This window comes from Nematostella vectensis, chromosome 5, assembly GCF_932526225.1.
Source record: "Nematostella vectensis chromosome 5, jaNemVect1.1, whole genome shotgun sequence".
Taxonomy (NCBI): domain Eukaryota; kingdom Metazoa; phylum Cnidaria; class Anthozoa; order Actiniaria; family Edwardsiidae; genus Nematostella; species Nematostella vectensis.
In genome coordinates, this window is record NC_064038.1 from 18,484,249 (window position 1) to 18,499,278 (window position 15,030).

The 15,030-nt window shown below is 46.4% G+C and overlaps 68 non-coding genes and 13 pseudogenes across 68 annotated transcripts; all 81 read left to right on the forward strand.

Moving 5' to 3' along the window:
• The first annotated feature begins 18 nt into the window (after positions 1 to 18).
• LOC125564772 lies at positions 19 to 137 on the forward strand. Its single transcript, XR_007309791.1, has one exon. It is a non-coding gene; the product is annotated as a 5S ribosomal RNA (ribosomal RNA).
• Positions 138 to 204: 67 nt separating this feature from the next.
• LOC125564329 lies at positions 205 to 323 on the forward strand. Its single transcript, XR_007309348.1, has one exon. It is a non-coding gene; the product is annotated as a 5S ribosomal RNA (ribosomal RNA).
• Positions 324 to 390: 67 nt separating this feature from the next.
• On the forward strand, positions 391 to 509 carry LOC125565506. The gene has a single exon (XR_007310520.1). It is a non-coding gene; the product is annotated as a 5S ribosomal RNA (ribosomal RNA).
• Positions 510 to 576: 67 nt separating this feature from the next.
• On the forward strand, positions 577 to 695 carry LOC125566247. The gene has a single exon (XR_007311254.1). It is a non-coding gene; the product is annotated as a 5S ribosomal RNA (ribosomal RNA).
• A 67-nt stretch (positions 696 to 762) lies between these two features.
• Positions 763 to 881, forward strand: LOC125565257. Its single transcript, XR_007310272.1, has one exon. It is a non-coding gene; the product is annotated as a 5S ribosomal RNA (ribosomal RNA).
• A 67-nt stretch (positions 882 to 948) lies between these two features.
• On the forward strand, positions 949 to 1,067 carry LOC125566891 (annotated as a pseudogene).
• Positions 1,068 to 1,134: 67 nt separating this feature from the next.
• Positions 1,135 to 1,253, forward strand: LOC125563588. The gene has a single exon (XR_007308607.1). It is a non-coding gene; the product is annotated as a 5S ribosomal RNA (ribosomal RNA).
• Positions 1,254 to 1,320: 67 nt separating this feature from the next.
• LOC125565824 lies at positions 1,321 to 1,439 on the forward strand. The gene has a single exon (XR_007310833.1). It is a non-coding gene; the product is annotated as a 5S ribosomal RNA (ribosomal RNA).
• A 67-nt stretch (positions 1,440 to 1,506) lies between these two features.
• On the forward strand, positions 1,507 to 1,625 carry LOC125563663. The gene has a single exon (XR_007308683.1). It is a non-coding gene; the product is annotated as a 5S ribosomal RNA (ribosomal RNA).
• Positions 1,626 to 1,692: 67 nt separating this feature from the next.
• LOC125563844 lies at positions 1,693 to 1,811 on the forward strand. Its single transcript, XR_007308863.1, has one exon. It is a non-coding gene; the product is annotated as a 5S ribosomal RNA (ribosomal RNA).
• Positions 1,812 to 1,878: 67 nt separating this feature from the next.
• LOC125565982 lies at positions 1,879 to 1,997 on the forward strand. The gene has a single exon (XR_007310990.1). It is a non-coding gene; the product is annotated as a 5S ribosomal RNA (ribosomal RNA).
• A 67-nt stretch (positions 1,998 to 2,064) lies between these two features.
• Positions 2,065 to 2,183, forward strand: LOC125567035 (annotated as a pseudogene).
• A 67-nt stretch (positions 2,184 to 2,250) lies between these two features.
• LOC125565169 lies at positions 2,251 to 2,369 on the forward strand. Its single transcript, XR_007310185.1, has one exon. It is a non-coding gene; the product is annotated as a 5S ribosomal RNA (ribosomal RNA).
• Positions 2,370 to 2,436: 67 nt separating this feature from the next.
• Positions 2,437 to 2,555, forward strand: LOC125566320. Its single transcript, XR_007311327.1, has one exon. It is a non-coding gene; the product is annotated as a 5S ribosomal RNA (ribosomal RNA).
• Positions 2,556 to 2,622: 67 nt separating this feature from the next.
• LOC125564867 lies at positions 2,623 to 2,742 on the forward strand. The gene has a single exon (XR_007309885.1). It is a non-coding gene; the product is annotated as a 5S ribosomal RNA (ribosomal RNA).
• A 67-nt stretch (positions 2,743 to 2,809) lies between these two features.
• On the forward strand, positions 2,810 to 2,928 carry LOC125566581 (annotated as a pseudogene).
• Positions 2,929 to 2,995: 67 nt separating this feature from the next.
• LOC125563341 lies at positions 2,996 to 3,114 on the forward strand. The gene has a single exon (XR_007308360.1). It is a non-coding gene; the product is annotated as a 5S ribosomal RNA (ribosomal RNA).
• A 67-nt stretch (positions 3,115 to 3,181) lies between these two features.
• LOC125564615 lies at positions 3,182 to 3,300 on the forward strand. The gene has a single exon (XR_007309634.1). It is a non-coding gene; the product is annotated as a 5S ribosomal RNA (ribosomal RNA).
• A 67-nt stretch (positions 3,301 to 3,367) lies between these two features.
• LOC125566325 lies at positions 3,368 to 3,486 on the forward strand. The gene has a single exon (XR_007311332.1). It is a non-coding gene; the product is annotated as a 5S ribosomal RNA (ribosomal RNA).
• A 67-nt stretch (positions 3,487 to 3,553) lies between these two features.
• Positions 3,554 to 3,672, forward strand: LOC125566673 (annotated as a pseudogene).
• Positions 3,673 to 3,739: 67 nt separating this feature from the next.
• On the forward strand, positions 3,740 to 3,858 carry LOC125563589. Its single transcript, XR_007308608.1, has one exon. It is a non-coding gene; the product is annotated as a 5S ribosomal RNA (ribosomal RNA).
• A 67-nt stretch (positions 3,859 to 3,925) lies between these two features.
• On the forward strand, positions 3,926 to 4,044 carry LOC125566137. The gene has a single exon (XR_007311144.1). It is a non-coding gene; the product is annotated as a 5S ribosomal RNA (ribosomal RNA).
• A 67-nt stretch (positions 4,045 to 4,111) lies between these two features.
• On the forward strand, positions 4,112 to 4,230 carry LOC125563665. Its single transcript, XR_007308685.1, has one exon. It is a non-coding gene; the product is annotated as a 5S ribosomal RNA (ribosomal RNA).
• A 67-nt stretch (positions 4,231 to 4,297) lies between these two features.
• Positions 4,298 to 4,416, forward strand: LOC125563846. Its single transcript, XR_007308865.1, has one exon. It is a non-coding gene; the product is annotated as a 5S ribosomal RNA (ribosomal RNA).
• A 67-nt stretch (positions 4,417 to 4,483) lies between these two features.
• Positions 4,484 to 4,602, forward strand: LOC125566516. The gene has a single exon (XR_007311525.1). It is a non-coding gene; the product is annotated as a 5S ribosomal RNA (ribosomal RNA).
• A 67-nt stretch (positions 4,603 to 4,669) lies between these two features.
• On the forward strand, positions 4,670 to 4,788 carry LOC125566814 (annotated as a pseudogene).
• Positions 4,789 to 4,855: 67 nt separating this feature from the next.
• Positions 4,856 to 4,974, forward strand: LOC125565170. The gene has a single exon (XR_007310186.1). It is a non-coding gene; the product is annotated as a 5S ribosomal RNA (ribosomal RNA).
• Positions 4,975 to 5,041: 67 nt separating this feature from the next.
• LOC125564567 lies at positions 5,042 to 5,160 on the forward strand. The gene has a single exon (XR_007309586.1). It is a non-coding gene; the product is annotated as a 5S ribosomal RNA (ribosomal RNA).
• A 67-nt stretch (positions 5,161 to 5,227) lies between these two features.
• LOC125564868 lies at positions 5,228 to 5,347 on the forward strand. Its single transcript, XR_007309886.1, has one exon. It is a non-coding gene; the product is annotated as a 5S ribosomal RNA (ribosomal RNA).
• Positions 5,348 to 5,414: 67 nt separating this feature from the next.
• LOC125565507 lies at positions 5,415 to 5,533 on the forward strand. Its single transcript, XR_007310521.1, has one exon. It is a non-coding gene; the product is annotated as a 5S ribosomal RNA (ribosomal RNA).
• Positions 5,534 to 5,600: 67 nt separating this feature from the next.
• LOC125563342 lies at positions 5,601 to 5,719 on the forward strand. The gene has a single exon (XR_007308361.1). It is a non-coding gene; the product is annotated as a 5S ribosomal RNA (ribosomal RNA).
• A 67-nt stretch (positions 5,720 to 5,786) lies between these two features.
• On the forward strand, positions 5,787 to 5,905 carry LOC125564616. Its single transcript, XR_007309635.1, has one exon. It is a non-coding gene; the product is annotated as a 5S ribosomal RNA (ribosomal RNA).
• A 67-nt stretch (positions 5,906 to 5,972) lies between these two features.
• LOC125566466 lies at positions 5,973 to 6,091 on the forward strand. Its single transcript, XR_007311475.1, has one exon. It is a non-coding gene; the product is annotated as a 5S ribosomal RNA (ribosomal RNA).
• A 67-nt stretch (positions 6,092 to 6,158) lies between these two features.
• On the forward strand, positions 6,159 to 6,277 carry LOC125566674 (annotated as a pseudogene).
• A 67-nt stretch (positions 6,278 to 6,344) lies between these two features.
• LOC125565374 lies at positions 6,345 to 6,463 on the forward strand. The gene has a single exon (XR_007310387.1). It is a non-coding gene; the product is annotated as a 5S ribosomal RNA (ribosomal RNA).
• A 67-nt stretch (positions 6,464 to 6,530) lies between these two features.
• On the forward strand, positions 6,531 to 6,649 carry LOC125564695. The gene has a single exon (XR_007309714.1). It is a non-coding gene; the product is annotated as a 5S ribosomal RNA (ribosomal RNA).
• Positions 6,650 to 6,716: 67 nt separating this feature from the next.
• On the forward strand, positions 6,717 to 6,835 carry LOC125563343. The gene has a single exon (XR_007308362.1). It is a non-coding gene; the product is annotated as a 5S ribosomal RNA (ribosomal RNA).
• A 67-nt stretch (positions 6,836 to 6,902) lies between these two features.
• On the forward strand, positions 6,903 to 7,021 carry LOC125564618. The gene has a single exon (XR_007309637.1). It is a non-coding gene; the product is annotated as a 5S ribosomal RNA (ribosomal RNA).
• A 67-nt stretch (positions 7,022 to 7,088) lies between these two features.
• LOC125566188 lies at positions 7,089 to 7,207 on the forward strand. Its single transcript, XR_007311195.1, has one exon. It is a non-coding gene; the product is annotated as a 5S ribosomal RNA (ribosomal RNA).
• Positions 7,208 to 7,274: 67 nt separating this feature from the next.
• Positions 7,275 to 7,393, forward strand: LOC125566675 (annotated as a pseudogene).
• A 67-nt stretch (positions 7,394 to 7,460) lies between these two features.
• On the forward strand, positions 7,461 to 7,579 carry LOC125564706. Its single transcript, XR_007309725.1, has one exon. It is a non-coding gene; the product is annotated as a 5S ribosomal RNA (ribosomal RNA).
• A 67-nt stretch (positions 7,580 to 7,646) lies between these two features.
• LOC125563725 lies at positions 7,647 to 7,765 on the forward strand. Its single transcript, XR_007308745.1, has one exon. It is a non-coding gene; the product is annotated as a 5S ribosomal RNA (ribosomal RNA).
• Positions 7,766 to 7,832: 67 nt separating this feature from the next.
• LOC125564717 lies at positions 7,833 to 7,951 on the forward strand. Its single transcript, XR_007309736.1, has one exon. It is a non-coding gene; the product is annotated as a 5S ribosomal RNA (ribosomal RNA).
• Positions 7,952 to 8,018: 67 nt separating this feature from the next.
• On the forward strand, positions 8,019 to 8,137 carry LOC125566261. Its single transcript, XR_007311268.1, has one exon. It is a non-coding gene; the product is annotated as a 5S ribosomal RNA (ribosomal RNA).
• A 67-nt stretch (positions 8,138 to 8,204) lies between these two features.
• LOC125564929 lies at positions 8,205 to 8,323 on the forward strand. The gene has a single exon (XR_007309947.1). It is a non-coding gene; the product is annotated as a 5S ribosomal RNA (ribosomal RNA).
• A 67-nt stretch (positions 8,324 to 8,390) lies between these two features.
• On the forward strand, positions 8,391 to 8,509 carry LOC125563345. Its single transcript, XR_007308364.1, has one exon. It is a non-coding gene; the product is annotated as a 5S ribosomal RNA (ribosomal RNA).
• Positions 8,510 to 8,576: 67 nt separating this feature from the next.
• LOC125565316 lies at positions 8,577 to 8,695 on the forward strand. The gene has a single exon (XR_007310330.1). It is a non-coding gene; the product is annotated as a 5S ribosomal RNA (ribosomal RNA).
• A 67-nt stretch (positions 8,696 to 8,762) lies between these two features.
• Positions 8,763 to 8,881, forward strand: LOC125566764 (annotated as a pseudogene).
• Positions 8,882 to 8,948: 67 nt separating this feature from the next.
• LOC125566678 lies at positions 8,949 to 9,067 on the forward strand (annotated as a pseudogene).
• A 67-nt stretch (positions 9,068 to 9,134) lies between these two features.
• LOC125563988 lies at positions 9,135 to 9,253 on the forward strand. The gene has a single exon (XR_007309007.1). It is a non-coding gene; the product is annotated as a 5S ribosomal RNA (ribosomal RNA).
• Positions 9,254 to 9,320: 67 nt separating this feature from the next.
• On the forward strand, positions 9,321 to 9,439 carry LOC125564728. Its single transcript, XR_007309747.1, has one exon. It is a non-coding gene; the product is annotated as a 5S ribosomal RNA (ribosomal RNA).
• Positions 9,440 to 9,506: 67 nt separating this feature from the next.
• On the forward strand, positions 9,507 to 9,625 carry LOC125566276. The gene has a single exon (XR_007311283.1). It is a non-coding gene; the product is annotated as a 5S ribosomal RNA (ribosomal RNA).
• A 67-nt stretch (positions 9,626 to 9,692) lies between these two features.
• On the forward strand, positions 9,693 to 9,811 carry LOC125563346. The gene has a single exon (XR_007308365.1). It is a non-coding gene; the product is annotated as a 5S ribosomal RNA (ribosomal RNA).
• A 67-nt stretch (positions 9,812 to 9,878) lies between these two features.
• On the forward strand, positions 9,879 to 9,997 carry LOC125565116. Its single transcript, XR_007310133.1, has one exon. It is a non-coding gene; the product is annotated as a 5S ribosomal RNA (ribosomal RNA).
• Positions 9,998 to 10,064: 67 nt separating this feature from the next.
• On the forward strand, positions 10,065 to 10,183 carry LOC125565509. The gene has a single exon (XR_007310523.1). It is a non-coding gene; the product is annotated as a 5S ribosomal RNA (ribosomal RNA).
• Positions 10,184 to 10,250: 67 nt separating this feature from the next.
• Positions 10,251 to 10,369, forward strand: LOC125566679 (annotated as a pseudogene).
• A 67-nt stretch (positions 10,370 to 10,436) lies between these two features.
• Positions 10,437 to 10,555, forward strand: LOC125564625. Its single transcript, XR_007309644.1, has one exon. It is a non-coding gene; the product is annotated as a 5S ribosomal RNA (ribosomal RNA).
• A 67-nt stretch (positions 10,556 to 10,622) lies between these two features.
• LOC125564741 lies at positions 10,623 to 10,741 on the forward strand. The gene has a single exon (XR_007309760.1). It is a non-coding gene; the product is annotated as a 5S ribosomal RNA (ribosomal RNA).
• Positions 10,742 to 10,808: 67 nt separating this feature from the next.
• Positions 10,809 to 10,927, forward strand: LOC125566591 (annotated as a pseudogene).
• A 67-nt stretch (positions 10,928 to 10,994) lies between these two features.
• LOC125564946 lies at positions 10,995 to 11,113 on the forward strand. Its single transcript, XR_007309964.1, has one exon. It is a non-coding gene; the product is annotated as a 5S ribosomal RNA (ribosomal RNA).
• Positions 11,114 to 11,180: 67 nt separating this feature from the next.
• LOC125564820 lies at positions 11,181 to 11,299 on the forward strand. Its single transcript, XR_007309838.1, has one exon. It is a non-coding gene; the product is annotated as a 5S ribosomal RNA (ribosomal RNA).
• A 67-nt stretch (positions 11,300 to 11,366) lies between these two features.
• Positions 11,367 to 11,485, forward strand: LOC125565837. The gene has a single exon (XR_007310845.1). It is a non-coding gene; the product is annotated as a 5S ribosomal RNA (ribosomal RNA).
• A 67-nt stretch (positions 11,486 to 11,552) lies between these two features.
• Positions 11,553 to 11,671, forward strand: LOC125564753. The gene has a single exon (XR_007309772.1). It is a non-coding gene; the product is annotated as a 5S ribosomal RNA (ribosomal RNA).
• A 67-nt stretch (positions 11,672 to 11,738) lies between these two features.
• LOC125564147 lies at positions 11,739 to 11,857 on the forward strand. The gene has a single exon (XR_007309167.1). It is a non-coding gene; the product is annotated as a 5S ribosomal RNA (ribosomal RNA).
• A 67-nt stretch (positions 11,858 to 11,924) lies between these two features.
• On the forward strand, positions 11,925 to 12,043 carry LOC125566048. Its single transcript, XR_007311055.1, has one exon. It is a non-coding gene; the product is annotated as a 5S ribosomal RNA (ribosomal RNA).
• A 67-nt stretch (positions 12,044 to 12,110) lies between these two features.
• LOC125563347 lies at positions 12,111 to 12,229 on the forward strand. Its single transcript, XR_007308366.1, has one exon. It is a non-coding gene; the product is annotated as a 5S ribosomal RNA (ribosomal RNA).
• Positions 12,230 to 12,296: 67 nt separating this feature from the next.
• On the forward strand, positions 12,297 to 12,415 carry LOC125565267. Its single transcript, XR_007310282.1, has one exon. It is a non-coding gene; the product is annotated as a 5S ribosomal RNA (ribosomal RNA).
• A 67-nt stretch (positions 12,416 to 12,482) lies between these two features.
• Positions 12,483 to 12,601, forward strand: LOC125566680 (annotated as a pseudogene).
• A 67-nt stretch (positions 12,602 to 12,668) lies between these two features.
• Positions 12,669 to 12,787, forward strand: LOC125564763. Its single transcript, XR_007309783.1, has one exon. It is a non-coding gene; the product is annotated as a 5S ribosomal RNA (ribosomal RNA).
• Positions 12,788 to 12,854: 67 nt separating this feature from the next.
• LOC125564775 lies at positions 12,855 to 12,973 on the forward strand. Its single transcript, XR_007309794.1, has one exon. It is a non-coding gene; the product is annotated as a 5S ribosomal RNA (ribosomal RNA).
• Positions 12,974 to 13,040: 67 nt separating this feature from the next.
• Positions 13,041 to 13,159, forward strand: LOC125565510. The gene has a single exon (XR_007310524.1). It is a non-coding gene; the product is annotated as a 5S ribosomal RNA (ribosomal RNA).
• A 67-nt stretch (positions 13,160 to 13,226) lies between these two features.
• LOC125563348 lies at positions 13,227 to 13,345 on the forward strand. The gene has a single exon (XR_007308367.1). It is a non-coding gene; the product is annotated as a 5S ribosomal RNA (ribosomal RNA).
• A 67-nt stretch (positions 13,346 to 13,412) lies between these two features.
• On the forward strand, positions 13,413 to 13,531 carry LOC125565118. The gene has a single exon (XR_007310135.1). It is a non-coding gene; the product is annotated as a 5S ribosomal RNA (ribosomal RNA).
• Positions 13,532 to 13,598: 67 nt separating this feature from the next.
• On the forward strand, positions 13,599 to 13,717 carry LOC125566229. Its single transcript, XR_007311236.1, has one exon. It is a non-coding gene; the product is annotated as a 5S ribosomal RNA (ribosomal RNA).
• A 67-nt stretch (positions 13,718 to 13,784) lies between these two features.
• On the forward strand, positions 13,785 to 13,903 carry LOC125567043 (annotated as a pseudogene).
• A 67-nt stretch (positions 13,904 to 13,970) lies between these two features.
• Positions 13,971 to 14,089, forward strand: LOC125563541. Its single transcript, XR_007308560.1, has one exon. It is a non-coding gene; the product is annotated as a 5S ribosomal RNA (ribosomal RNA).
• Positions 14,090 to 14,156: 67 nt separating this feature from the next.
• On the forward strand, positions 14,157 to 14,275 carry LOC125564787. Its single transcript, XR_007309805.1, has one exon. It is a non-coding gene; the product is annotated as a 5S ribosomal RNA (ribosomal RNA).
• A 67-nt stretch (positions 14,276 to 14,342) lies between these two features.
• LOC125566737 lies at positions 14,343 to 14,461 on the forward strand. Its single transcript, XR_007311588.1, has one exon. It is a non-coding gene; the product is annotated as a 5S ribosomal RNA (ribosomal RNA).
• A 67-nt stretch (positions 14,462 to 14,528) lies between these two features.
• Positions 14,529 to 14,647, forward strand: LOC125566106. The gene has a single exon (XR_007311113.1). It is a non-coding gene; the product is annotated as a 5S ribosomal RNA (ribosomal RNA).
• Positions 14,648 to 14,714: 67 nt separating this feature from the next.
• LOC125563349 lies at positions 14,715 to 14,833 on the forward strand. Its single transcript, XR_007308368.1, has one exon. It is a non-coding gene; the product is annotated as a 5S ribosomal RNA (ribosomal RNA).
• A 63-nt stretch (positions 14,834 to 14,896) lies between these two features.
• LOC125564816 lies at positions 14,897 to 15,015 on the forward strand. The gene has a single exon (XR_007309834.1). It is a non-coding gene; the product is annotated as a 5S ribosomal RNA (ribosomal RNA).
• The last annotated feature ends 15 nt before the right edge of the window (positions 15,016 to 15,030 follow it).

Genomic DNA, 15,030 nt, shown 5'->3' on the forward strand with positions numbered 1-15,030 from the left:
ATCTTACACAGTTCTATCGTCTACGGCCATACCACTGAGAAAGCACCGGTTCTCGTCCGATCACCGAAGTTAAGCTCAGTAGGGCGCGGTTAGTACTTTGATGGGTGATTGCCTGGGAATACCGTGTGCTGTAGGCATTTCCTTTTTGTCATCGAAGTACTCACAGGACTGTTATATAATATATATTTCTTACACAGTTCTGTCGTCTACGGCCATACCACTGAGAAAGCACCGGTTCTCGTCCGATCACCGAAGTTAATCTCAGTAGGGCGCGGTTAGTACTTGGATGGGTGACCGCCTGGGAATACCGTGTGCTGTAGGTATTTCCTTTTTGTCATCGAAGTACTCACAGGACTGTTATATAATAGATAGATCTTACACAGTTCTATCGTCTACGGCCATACCACTTAGAAAGCACCGGTTCTCGTCCGATCACCGAAGTTAAGCTCAGTAGGGCGCGGTAAGTACTTGGATGGGTGACCGCTTCGGAATACCGTGTGCTGTAGGCATTTCCTTTTTGTTATCGAGGTACTCACAGGACTGTTATATAATAGATAGATCTTAAACAGTTCTGTCGTCTACGACCATACCACTGAGAAAGCACCGGTTCTCGTCCGATCACCGAATTTAAGCTCAGTAGGGAGCGGTTAGTACTTGGATGGGTGACCGCCTGGGAATACCGTGTGCTGTAGGCATTTCCTTTTTGTCATCGAAGTACTCACAGGACTGTTATATAATAGATAGATCTTACACAGTTCTATTGTCTACGGCCATACCACTTAGAAAGCACCGGTTCTCGTCCGATCACCGAAGTTAAGCTCAGTAGGGCGGGGTAAGTACTTGGATGGGTGACCGCTTCGGAATACCGTGTGCTGTAGGCATTTCCTTTTTGTTATCGAGGTACTGACAGGACTGTTATATAATAGATAGATGTTACACAGTTCTATCGTTTACGGCCATACCACTGAGAAAGCACCAGTTCTCGTCCGATCACAGAACTTAAAGTCAGTATGGCAAGGTTAGTACTTGGACGGGTGACCGCCTGGGAATACCGTGTGCTGTAGGCATTTCCTTTTTGTTATCGAGGTACTCACAGGACTCTTATATAATAGATAGATCTTAAACAGTTCTATCGTCTACGGCCATACCACTGAGAAAGCACCGGTTCTCGTCCGATCACCGAAGTTAAGCTCAGTAGGGCGCGGTTAGTACTTGGATGGGTGACCGCCTAGGAATACCGTGTGCTGTAGGCATTTCCTTTTTGTCATCGAAGTACTCACAGGACTGTTAAATAATATATATTTCTTACACAGTTCTATCGTCTACGGCCATACCACTTAGAAAGCACCGGTTCTCGTCCGATCACCGAAGTTAAGCTCAGTAGGGCGCGGTAAGTACTTGGATGGGTGACCGCTTCGGAATACCGTGTGCTGTAGCCATTTCCTTTTTGTTACCAAAGTACTCACAGGACTGTTATATAAAATCTATTTCTTACACAGTTCTGTCGTTTACGGCCATACCACTGAGAAAGCACCGGTTCTCGTCCGATCACCGTAGTTAAGCTCAGTAGGGCACGGTTAGTACTTGGATGGGTGACCGCCTGGGAATACCGTGTGCTGTAGGCATTTCCTTTTTGTTATCGAGGTACTCACAGGACTGTTATATAATACATAGATCTTAAACAGTTCTGTCGTCTACGACCATACCACTGAGAAAGCACCGGTTCTCGTCCGATCACCGAAGTTAAGCTCAGTAGGGCGCGGTTAGTACTTGGATGGGTGACCGCCTGGGAATACCGTGTGCTGTAGGCATTTCCTTTTTGTCATCAAAGTACTCACAGGACTGTTATATAATAGATAGATCTTACACAGTTCTATCGTCTACGGCCATACCACTTAGAAAGCACCGGTTCTCGTCCGATCACCAAAGTTAAGCTCAGTAGGGCGCGGTAAGTACTTGGATGGGTGACCGCTTCGGAATACCGTGTGCTGTAGGCATTTCCTTTTTGTTATCGAGGTACTGACAGGACTGTTATATAATAGATAGATGTTACACAGTTCTATCGTTTACGGCCATAACACTGAGAAAGCACCAGTTCTCGTCCGATCACAGAACTTAAAGTCAGTAGGGCACGGTTAGTACTTGGACGGGTTACCGCCTGGGAATACCGTGTGCTGTAGGCATTTCCTTTTTGTTATCGAGGTACTCACAGGACTGTTATATAATAGATAGATCTTAAACAGTTCTATCGTCTACGGCCATACCACTGAGAAAGCTCCGGTTCTTGTCCGATCACTGAAGTTAAGCTCAGTAGGGCGCGGTTAGTACTTGGATGGGTGACCGCCTGGGAATACCGTGTGCTGTAGGCATTTCCTTTTTGTTTTCGAAATACTAACAGGACTGTTATATAATAGATAGATCTTACACAGTTCTATCGTCTACGGCCATACCACTGAGAAAGCACCGGTTCTCGTCCGATCACCGAAGTTAAGCTCAGTAGGGCGCGGTTAGTACTTGGATGGGTGACCGCCTGGTAATGAAGTGTGCTGTAGGCATTTCCTTTTTGTCATCGAAGTACTCACAGGACTGTTATATTATATATATTTCTTACACAGTTCTGTCGTCTACGGCCATACCACTGAGAAAGCACCGGTTCTCGTCCGATCACCGAAGTTAAGCTCAGTAGGGCGCGGTTAGTACTTGGATGGGTGACCGCCTGGGAATACCGTGTGCTTGTAGGCATTTCCTTTATGTCATCGAAGTACTCACAGGACTGTTATATAATAGATAGATCTTACACAGTTCTATCGTCTACGGCCATACCACTTAGAAAGCACCGGTTCTCGTCCGATCACCGAAGTTAAGCTCATTAGGGCGCGGTAAGTACTTGGATGGGTGACCGCTTCGGAATACAGTGTGCTGTAGGCATTTCCTTTTTGTTACCAAAGTACTCACAGGACTGTTATATAAAATCTATTTCTTACACAGTTCTGTCGTCTACGGCCATACCACTGAGAAAGCACCGGTTCTCGTCCGATCACCGTAGTTAAGCTCAGTAGGGCACGGTTAGTACTTGGATGGGTGACCGCCTGGGAATACCGTGTGCTGTAGGCATTTCCTTTTTGTTATCGAGGTACTCACAGGACTGTTATATAATAGATAGATCTTAAACAGTTCTGTCGTCTACGACCTTACCACTGAGAAAGCACCGGTTCTCGTCCGATCACCGAAGTTAAGCTCAGTAGGGCGCGGTTAGTACTTGGATGGGTGACCTCCTGGGAATACCGTGTGCTGTAGGCATTTCCTTTTTGTCATCGAAGTACTCACAGGACTGTTATATAATAGATAGATCTTACACAGTTCTATCGTCTACGGCCATACCACTTAGAAAGCACCGGTTCTCGTCCGATCACCGAAGTTAAGTTTATTAGGGCGCGGTAAGTACTTGGATGGGTGACCGCTTCGGAATACCGTGTGCTGTAGGCATTTCCTTTTTGTTATCGAGGTACTGACAGGACTGTTATATAATAGATAGATGTTACACAGTTCTATCGTTTACGGCCATACCACTGAGAAAGCACCAGTTCTCGTCCGATCACAGAACTTAAAGTCAGTAGGGCACGGTTAGTACTTGGACGGGTGACCGCCTGGGAATACCGTGTGCTGTAGGCATTTCCTTTTTGTTATCGAGGTACTCACAGGACTCTTATATAATAGATAGATCTTAAACAGTTCTATCGTCTACGGCCATACCACTGAGAAAGCACCGGTTCTCGTCCGATCACCGAAGTTAAGCTCAGTAGGGCGCGGTTAGTACTTGGATGGGTGACCGCCTAGGAATACCGTGTGCTGTAGGCATTTCCTTTTTGTCATCGAAGTACTCACAGGACTGTTAAATAATATATATTTCTTACACAGTTCTATCGTCTACGGCCATACCACTTAGAAAGCTCCGGTTCTCGTCCGATCACCGAAGTTAAGCTCAGTAGGGCGCGGTAAGTACTTGGATGGGTGACCGTTTCGGAATACCGTGTGCTGTAGCCATTTCCTTTTTGTTACCAAAGTACTCACAGGACTGTTATATAAAATCTATTTCTTACACAGTTCTGTCGTTTACGGCCATACCACTGAGAAAGCACCGGTTCTCGTCCGATCACCGTAGTTAAGCTCAGTAGGGCACGGTTAGTACTTGGATGGGTGACCGCCTGGGAATACCGTGTGCTGTAGGCATTTCCTTTTTGTTATCGAGGTACTCACAGGACTGTTATATAATACATAGATCTTAAACAGTTCTGTCGTCTACGACCATACCACTGAGAAAGCACCGGTTCTCGTCCGATCACCGAAGTTAAGCTCAGTAGGGCGCGGTTAGTACTTGGATGGGTGACCGCCTGGGAATACCGTGTGCTGTAGGCATTTCCTTTTTGTCATCGAAGTACTCACAGGACTGTTATATAATAGATAGATCTTACACAGTTCTATCGTCTACGGCCATACCACTTAGAAAGCACCGGTTCTCGTCCGATCACCAAAGTTAAGCTCAGTAGGGCGCTGTAAGTACTTGGATGGGTGACCGCTTCGGAATACCGTGTGCTGTAGGCATTTCCTTTTTGTTATCGAGGTACTGACAGGACTGTTATATAATAGATAGATGTTACACAGTTCTATCGTTTACGGCCATACCACTGAGAAAGCACCAGTTCTCGTCCGATCACAGAACTTAAAGTCAGTAGGGCACGATTAGTACTTGGACGGGTTACCGCCTGGGAATACCGTGTGCTGTAGGCATTTCCTTTTTGTTATCGAGGTACTCACAGGACTGTTATATAATAGATAGATCTTAAACAGTTCTATCGTCTACGGCCATACCACTGAGAAAGCTCCGGTTCTTGTCCGATCACTGAAGTTAAGCTCAGTAGGGCGCGGTTAGTACTTGGATGGGTGACCGCCTGGGAATACCGTGTGCTGTAGGCATTTCCTTTTTGTTTTCGAAATACTAACAGGACTGTTATATAATAGATAGATCTTACACAGTTCTATCGTCTACGGCCATACCACTGAGAAAGCACCGGTTCTCGTCCGATCACCGAAGTTAAGCTCAGTAGGGCGCGGTTAGTACTTGGATGGGTGACCGCCTGGTAATACCGTGTGCTGTAGGCATTTCCTTTTTGTCATCGAAGTACTCACAGGACTGTTATATTATATATATTTCTTACACAGTTCTGTCGTCTACGGCCATACCACTGAGAAAGCACCGGTTCTCGTCCGATCACCGAAGTTAAGCTCAGTAGGGCGCGGTTAGTACTTGGATGGGTGACCGCCTGGGAATACCGTGTGCTTGTAGGCATTTCCTTTATGTCATCGAAGTACTCACAGGACTGTTATATAATAGATAGATCTTACACAGTTCTATCGTCTACGGCCATACCACTTAGAAAGCACCGGTTCTCGTCCGATCACCGAAGTTAAGCTCAGTAGGGCGCGGTAAGTACTTGGATGGGTGACCGCTTCGGAATACCGTGTGCTGTAGGCATTTCCTTTTTGTTACCAAAGTACTCACAGGACTGTTATATAAAATCTATTTCTTACACAGTTCTGTCGTCTACGGCCATACCACTGAGAAAGCACCGGTTCTCGTCCGATCACCGTAGTTAAGCTCAGTAGGGCACGGTTAGTACTTGGATGGGTGACCGCCTGGGAATACCGTGTGCTGTAGGCATTTCCTTTTTGTTATCGAGGTACTCACAGGACTGTTATATAATAGATAGATCTTAAACAGTTCTGTCGTCTACGACCTTACCACTGAGAAAGCACCGGTTCTCGTCCGATCACCGAAGTTAAGCTCAGTAGGGCGCGGTTAGTACTTGGATGGGTGACCTCCTGGGAATACCGTGTGCTGTAGGCATTTCCTTTTTGTCATCGAAGTACTCACAGGACTGTTATATAATAGATAGATCTTACACAGTTCTATCGTTTACGGCCATACCACTTAGAAAGCACCGGTTCTCGTCCGATCACCGAAGTTAAGTTTATTAGGGCGCGGTAAGTACTTGGATGGGTGACCGCTTCGGAATACCGTGTGCTGTAGGCATTTCCTTTTTGTTATCGAGGTACTGACAGGACTGTTATATAATAGATAGATGTTACACAGTTCTATCGTTTACGGCCATACCACTGAGAAAGCACCAGTTCTCGTCCGATCACAGAACTTAAAGTCAGTAGGGCACGGTTAGTACTTGGACGGGTGACCGCCTGGGAATACCGTGTGCTGTAGGCATTTCCTTTTTGTTATCGAGGTACTCACAGGACTGTTATATAATAGATAGATCTTAAACAGTTCTATCGTCTACGGCCATACCACTGAGAAAGCACCGGTTCTCGTCCGATCACCGAAGTTAAGCTCAGTAGGGCGCGGTTAGTACTTGGATGGGTAACCGCCTGGGAATACGGTGTACTGTAGGCATTTACTTTTTGTTTTCGAAGTACTAACAGGACTGTTATATAATAGATAGATCTTACACAGTTCTATCGTCTACGGCCATACCACTGAGAAAGCACCGGTTCTCGTCCGATCACCGAAGTTAAGCTCAGTAGGGCGCGGTTAGTACTTGGATGGGTGACCGCCTGGGAATACCGTGTGCTGTAGGCATTTCCTTTTTGTTACCAAAGTACTCACAGGACTGTTATATAAAATCTATTTCTTACACAGTTCTGTCGTCTACGGCCATACCACTGAGAAAGCACCGGTTCTCGTCCGATCACCGTAGTTAAGCTCAGTAGGGCACGGTTAGTACTTGGATGGGTGACCGCCTGGGAATACCGTGTGCTGTAGGCATTTCCTTTTTGTTATCGAGGTACTCACAGGACTGTTATATAATAGATAGATCTTAAACAGTTCTGTCGTCTACGACCTTACCACTGAGAAAGCACCGGTTCTCGTCCGATCACCGAAGTTAAGCTCAGTAGGGCGCGGTTAGTACTTGGATGGGTGACCTCCTGGGAATACCGTGTGCTGTAGGCATTTCCTTTTTGTCATCGAAGTACTCACAGGACTGTTCTATAATAGATAGATCTTACACAGTTCTATCGTCTACGGCCATACCACTTAGAAAGCACCGGTTCTCGTCCGATCACCGAAGTTAAGCTCATTAGGGCGCGGTAAGTACTTGGATGGGTGACCGCTTCGGAATACCGTGTGCTGTAGGCATTTCCTTTTTGTTATCGAGGTACTGACAGGACTGTTATATAATAGATAGATGTTACACAGTTCTATCGTTTACGGCCATACCACTGAGAAAGCACCAGTTCTCGTCCGATCACAGAACTTAAAGTCAGTAGGGCACGGTTAGTACTTGGACGGGTGACCGCCTGGGAATACCGTGTGCTGTAGGCATTTCCTTTTTGTTATCGAGGTACTCACAGGACTGTTATATAATAGATAGATCTTAAACAGTTCTATCGTCTACGGCCATACCACTGAGAAAGCACCGGTTCTCGTCCGATCACCGAAGTTAAGCTCAGTAGGGCGCGGTTAGTACTTGGATGGGTGACCGCCTGGGAATACCGTGTGCTGTAGGCATTTACTTTTTGTTTTCGAAGTACTAACAGGACTGTTATATAATAGATAGATCTTACACAGTTCTATCGTCTACGGCCATACCACTGAGAAAGCACCGGTTCTCGTCCGCTCACCGAAGTTAAGCTCAGTAGGGCGTGGTTAGTACTTGGATGGGTGACCGCCTGGGAATACCGTGTGCTGTAGGCATTTCCTTTTTGTCATCGAAGTACTCACAGGACTGTTATATAATATATATTTCTTACACAGTTCTGTCGTCTACGGCCATACCACTGAGAAAGCACCGGTTCTCGTCCGATCACCGAAGTTAAGCTCAGTAGGGCGCGGTTAGTACTTGGATGGGTGACCGCCTGGGAATACCGTGTGCTGTAGGCATTTCCTTTTTGTCATCGAAGTACTAACAGGACTGTTATTTAATAGATAGATCTTACACAGTTCTATCGTCTACGGCCATACCACTTAGAAAGCACCGGTTCTCGTCCGATCACCGAAGTTAAGCTCAGTAGGGCGCGGTAAGTACTTGGATGTGTGACCTCTTCGGAATACCGTGTGCTGTAGGCATTTCCTTTTTGTTACCGAAGTACTCACAGGACTGTTATATAAAATCTATTTCTTACACAGTTCTGTCGTCTACGGCCATACCACTGAGAAAGCACCGGTTCTCGTCCGATTACCGTAGTTAAGCTCAGTAGGGCACGGTTAGTACTTGGACGGGTGACCGCCTGGGAATACCGTGTGCTGTAGGCATTTACTTTTTGTTACCGAAGTACTCACAGGACTGTTATATAAAATATATTTCTTACACAGTTCTGTCGTCTACGGCCATACCACTGAGAAAGCACCGGTTCTCGTCCGATCACCGTAGTTAAGCTCAGTAGGGCACGGTTAGTACTTGGATGGGTGACCGCCTGGGAATACCGTGTGCTGTAGGCATTTCCTTTTTGTTATCGAGGTACTCACAGGACTGTTATATAATAGATAGATCTTAAACAGTTCTGTCGTCTACGACCATACCACTGAGAAAGCACCGGTTCTCGTCCGATCACCGAAGTTAAGCTCAGTAGGGCGCTGTTAGTACTTGGATGGGTGACCGCCTGGGAATACCGTGTGCTGTAGGCATTTCCTTTTTGTCATTTAAGTACTCACAGGACTGTTAGATAATAGATAGATCTTACACAGTTCTATCGTCTACGGCCATACCACTTAGAAAGCACCGGTTCTCGTCCGATCACCGAAGTTAAGCTCATTAGGGCCCTGTAAGTACTTGGATGGGTGACCGCTTCGGAATACCGTGTGCTGTAGGCATTTCCTTTTTGTTATCGAGGTACTGACAGGACTGTTATATAATAGATAGATGTTACACAGTTCTATCGTTTACGGCCATACCACTGAGAAAGCACCAGTTCTCGTCCGATCACAGAACTTAAAGTCAGTAGGGCACGGTTAGTACTTGGACGGGTGACCGCCTGGGAATACCGTGTGCTGTAGGCATTTCCTTTTTGTTATCGAGGTACTCACAGGACTGTTATATAATAGATAGATCTTAAACAGTTCTATCGTCTACGGCCATACCACTGAGAAAGCACCGGTTCTCGCCCGATCACCGAAGTTAAGCTCAGTAGGGCGCGGTTAGTACTTGGATGGGTGACCGCCTGGGAATACCGTGTGCTGTAGGCATTTCCTTTTTGTCATCGAAGTACTCACAGGACTGTTATATAATATATATTTCTTACACAGTTCTGTCGTCTACGGCCATACCACTGAGAAAGCACCGGTTCTCGTCCGATCACCGAAGTTAAGCTCAGTAGGGCGCGGTTAGTACTTGGATGGGTGACCGCCTGGGAATACCGTGTGCTGTAGGCATTTCCTTTTTGTCATCGAAGTACTCACAGGACTGTTATATAATAGATAGATCTTACACAGTTCTATCGTCTACGGCCATAACACTTAGAAAGCACCGGTTCTCGTCCGATCACCGAAGTTAAGCTCAGTAGGGCGCGGTAAGTACTTGGATGGGTGACCGCTTCGGAATACCGTGTGCTGTAGGCATTTCCTTTTTGTTACCAAAGTACTCACAGGACTGTTATATAAAATCTATTTCTTACACAGTTCTGTCGTCTACGGCCATACCACTGAGAAAGCACCGGTTCTCGTCCGATCACCGTAGTTAAGCTCAGTAGGGCACGGTTAGTACTTGGATGGGTGACCGCCTGGGAATACCGTGTGCTGTAGGCATTTCCTTTTTGTTATCGAGGTACTCACAGGACTGTTATATAATAGATAGATCTTAAAGATCTCTGTCGTCTACGACCATACCACTGAGAAAGCACCGGTTCTCGTCCGATCACAGAAGTTAAGCTCAGTAGGGCGCGGTTAGTACTTGGATGGGTGACCGCCTGGGAATACCGTGTGCTGTAGGCATTTCCTTTTTGTCATCGAAGTACTCACAGGACTGTTATATAATAGATAGATCTTACACAGTTCTATCGTCTACGGCCATACCACTTAGAAAGCACCGGTTCTCGTCCGATCACCGAAGTTAAGCTCAGTAGGGCGCGGTAAGTACTTGGATGGGTGACCGCTTCGGAATACCGTGTGCTGTAGGCATTTCCTTTTTGTTATCGAGGTACTGACAGGACTGTTATATAATAGATAGATGTTACACAGTTCTATCGTTTACGGCCATACCACTGAGAAAGCACCAGTTCTCGTCCGATCACAGAACTTAAAGTCAGTAGGGCACGGTTAGTACTTGGACGGGTGACCGCCTGGGAATACCGTGTGCTGTAGGCATTTCCTTTTTGTTATCGAGGTACTCACAGGACTGTTATATAATAGATAGATCTTAAACAGTTCTATCGTCTACGGCCATACCACTGAGAAAGCACCGGTTCTCGTCCGATCACCGAAGTTAAGCTCAGTAGGGCGCGGTTAGTAATCGGATGGGTGACCGCCTGGGAATACCGTGTGCTGTAGGCATTTCCTTTTTGTCATCGAAGTACTCACAGGACTGTTATATAATATATATTTCTTACACAGTTCTGTCGTCTACGGCCATACCACTGAGAAAGCACCGGTTCTCGTCCGATCACCGAAGTTAAGCTCAGTAGGGCGCGGTTAGTACTTGGATGGGTGACCGCCTGGGAATACCGTGTGCTGTAGGCATTTCCTTTTTGTCATCGAAGTACTCACAGGACTGTTATATAATAGATAGATCTTACACAGTTCTATCGTCTACGGCCATACCACTTAGAAAGCACCGGTTCTCGTCCGATCACCGAAGTTAAGCTCAGTAGGGAGCGGTAAGTACTTGGATGGGTGACCGCTTCGGAATACAGTGTGCTGTAGGCATTTCCTTTTTGTTACCGAAGTACTCACAGGACTGTTATATAATAGATAGATCTTACACAGTTGTATCGTCTACGGCCATACCACTGAGAAAGCACCGGTTCTCGTCCGATCACCGAAGTTAAGCTCAGTAGGGCACGGTTAGTACTTGGACGGGTGACCGCCTGGTAATACCGTGTGCTGTAGGCATTTCCTTTTTGTTTTCGAAGTACTAACAGGACTGTTATATAATAGATAGATCTTACACAGTTCTATCGACTACAGCCATACCACTGAGAAAGCACCGGTTCTCGTCCGATCACCGAAGTTAAGCTCAGTAGGGCGCGGTAAGTACTTGGATGGGTGACCGCTTCGGAATACCGTGTGCTGTAGGCATTTCCTTTTTGTTACCGAAGTACTCACAGGACTGTTATATCAAATCTATTTCTTACACAGTTCTGTCGTCTACGGCCATACCACTGAGAAAGCACCGGTTCTCGTCCGATCACCGTAGTTAAGCTCACTAGGGCACGGTTAGTACTTGGACGGGTGACCGCCAGGGAATACCGTGTGCTGTAGGCATTTCCTTTTTGTTATCGAGGTACTCACAGGACTGTTATATAATAGATAGATCTTAAACAGTTCTATCGTCTACGGCCATACCACTGAGAAAGCACCGGTTCTCGTCCGATCACCGAAGTTAAGCTCAGTAGGGCGCGGTTAGTACTTGGATGGGTGACCGCCTGGGAATACCGTGTGCTGTAGGCATTTCCTTTTTGTCATCGAAGTACTCACAGGACTGTTATATAATATATATTTCTTACACAGTTCTGTCGTCTACGGCCATACCACTGAGAAAGCACCGGTTCTCGTCCGATAACCGAAGTTAAGCTCAGTAGGGCGCGGTTAGTACTTGGATGGGTGACCGCCTGGGAATACCGTGTGCTGTAGGCATTTCCTTTTTGTCATCGAAGTACTCACAGGACTGTTATATAATAGATAAATATTACACAGTTCTATCTGCTACGGCCATACCACTTAGAAAGCACCGGTTCTCGTTCGATCACCGAAGTTAAGCTCAGTAGGGCGCGGTAAGTACTTGGATGGGTGACCGCTTCGGAATACCGTGTGCTGTAGTCATTTCCTTTTTGTTACCAAAGTACTCACAGGACTGTTATATAAAATCTATTTCTTACACAGTTCTGTCGTCTACGGCCATACCACTGAGAAAGCACCGGTTCTCGTCCGATCACCGTAGTTAAGCTCAGTAGGGCACGGTTAGTACTTGGATGGGTGACCGCCTGGGAATACCGTGTGCTGTAGGCATTTCCTTTTTGTTATCGAGGTACTCACAGGACTGTTATATAATAGATAGATCTTAAACAGTTCTGTCGTCTACGACCATACCACTGAGAAAGCACCGGTTCTCGTCCGATCACCGAAGTTAAGCTCAGTAGGGCGCGGTAAGTACTTGGATGGGTGACCGCTTCGGAATACCGTGTGCTGTAGGCATTTCCTTTTTGTTATCGAGGTACTGACAGGACTGTTATATAATAGATAGATGTTACACAGTTCTATCGTTTACGGCCATACCACTGAGAAAGCACCAGTTCTCGTCCGATCACAGAACTTAAAGTCAGTAGGGCACGGTTAGTACTTGGACGGGTGACCGCCTGGGAATACCGTGTGCTGTAGGCATTTCCTTTTTGTTATCGAGGTACTCACAGGACTGTTATATAATAGATAGATCTTAAACAGTTCTATCGTCTACGGCCATACCACTGAGAAAGCACCGGTTCTCGTCCGATCACCGAAGTTAAGCTCAGTAGGGCGCGGTTAGTACTTGGATGGGTGACCGCCTGGGAATACCGTGTGCTGTAGGCATTTCCTTTTTGTCATCGAAGTACTCACAGGACTGTTATATAATATATATTTCTTACACAGTTCTGTCGTCTACGGCCATACCACTGAGAAAGCACCGGTTCTCGTCCGATCACCGAAGTTAAGCTCAGTAGGGCGCGGTTAGTACTTGGATGGGTGACCGCCTGGGAATACCGTGTGCTGTAGGCATTTCCTTTTTGTCATCGAAGTACTCACAGGACTGTTATATAATAGATAGATCTTACACAGTTCTATCGTCTACGGCCATACCACTTAGAAAGCACCGGTTCTCGTCCGATCACCGAAGTTAAGCTCAGTAGGGCGCGGTAAGTACTTGGATGGGTGACCGCTTCGGAATACCGTGTGCTGTAGGCATTTCCTTTTTGTTACCAAAGTACTCACAGGACTGTTATATAAAATCTATTTCTTACACAGTTCTGTCGTCTACGGCCATACCACTGAGAAAGCACCGGTTCTCGTCCGATCACCGTAGTTAAGCTCAGTAGGGCACGGTTAGTACTTGGATGGGTGACCGCCTGGGAATACCGTGTGCTGTAGGCATTTCCTTTTTGTTATCGAGGTACTCACAGGACTGTTATATAATAGATAGATCTTAAAGATCTCTGTCGTCTACGACCATACCACTGAGAAAGCACCGGTTCTCGTCCGATCACAGAAGTTAAGCTCAGTAGGGCGCGGTTAGTACTTGGATGGGTGACCGCCTGGGAATACCGTGTGCTGTAGGCATTTCCTTTTTGTCATCGAAGTACTCACAGGACTGTTATATAATAGATAGATCTTACACAGTTCTATCGTCTACGGCCATACCACTTAGAAAGCACCGGTTCTTGTTCGATCACCGAAGTTAAGCTCAGTAGGGCGCGGTAAGTACTTGGATGGGTGACCGCTTCGGAATACCGTGTGCTGTAGGCATTTCCTTTTTGTTATCGAGGTACTGACAGGACTGTTATATAATAGATAGATGTTACACAGTTCTATCGTTTACGGCCATACCACTGAGAAAGCACCAGTTCTCGTCCGATCACAGAACTTAAAGTCAGTATGGCACGGTTAGTACTTGGACGGGTGACCGGCTGGGAATACCGTGTGCTGTAGGCATTTCCTTTTTGTTATCGAGGTACTCACAGGACTGTTATATAATAGATAGATCTTAAACAGTTCTATCGTCTACGGCCATACCACTGAGAAAGCACCGGTTCTCGTCCGATCACCGAAGTTAAGCTCAGTAGGGCGCAGTAAGTACTTGGATGGGTGACCGCCTGGGAATACTGTGTGCTGTAGGCATTTACTTTTTGTTTTCGAAGTACTCACAGGACTGTTATATCAAATCTATTTCTTACACAGTTCTGTCGTCTACGGCCATACCACTGAGAAAGCACCGGTTCTCGTCCGATCACCGAAGTTAAGCTCAGTAGGGCGCGGTTAGTACTTGGATGGGTGACCGCCTGGGAATACCGTGTGCTGTAGGCATTTCCTTTTTGTCATCGAAGTACTCACAGGACTGTTATATAATATATATTTCTTACACAGTTCTGTCGTCTACGGCCATACCACTGAGAAAGCACCGGTTCTCGTCCGATCACCGAAGTTAAGCTCAGTAGGGCGCGGTTAGTACTTGGATGGGTGACCACCTGGGAATACCGTGTGCTGTAGGCATTTCCTTTTTGTCATCGAAGTACTCACAGGACTGTTATATAATAGATAGATCTTACACAGTTCTATCGTCTACGGCCATACCACTTAGAAAGCACCGGTTCTTGTCCGATCACCGAAGTTAAGCTCAGTAGGGCGCGGTAAGTACTTGGATGGGTGACCGCTTCGGAATACCGTGTGCTGTAGGCATTTCCTTTTTGTTACCAAAGTACTCACTGGACTGTTATATAAAATCTATTTCTTACACAGTTCTGTCGTCTACGGCCATACCACTGAGAAAGCACCGGTTCTCGTCCGATCACCGTAGTTAAGCTCAGTAGGGCACGGTTAGTACTTGGATGGGTGACCGCCTGGGAATACCGTGTGCTGTAGGCATTTCCTTTTTGTTATCGAGGTACTCACAGGACTGTTATATAATAGATCTTAAACAGTTCTGTCGTCTACGACCATACCACTTAGAAAGCACCGGTTCTCGTCCGATCACCGAAGTTAAGCTCAGTAGGGCGTGGTTAGTACTTGGATGGGTGACCGCCTGGGAATACCGTGTGCTGTAGGCATTTCCTTTTTGTCAT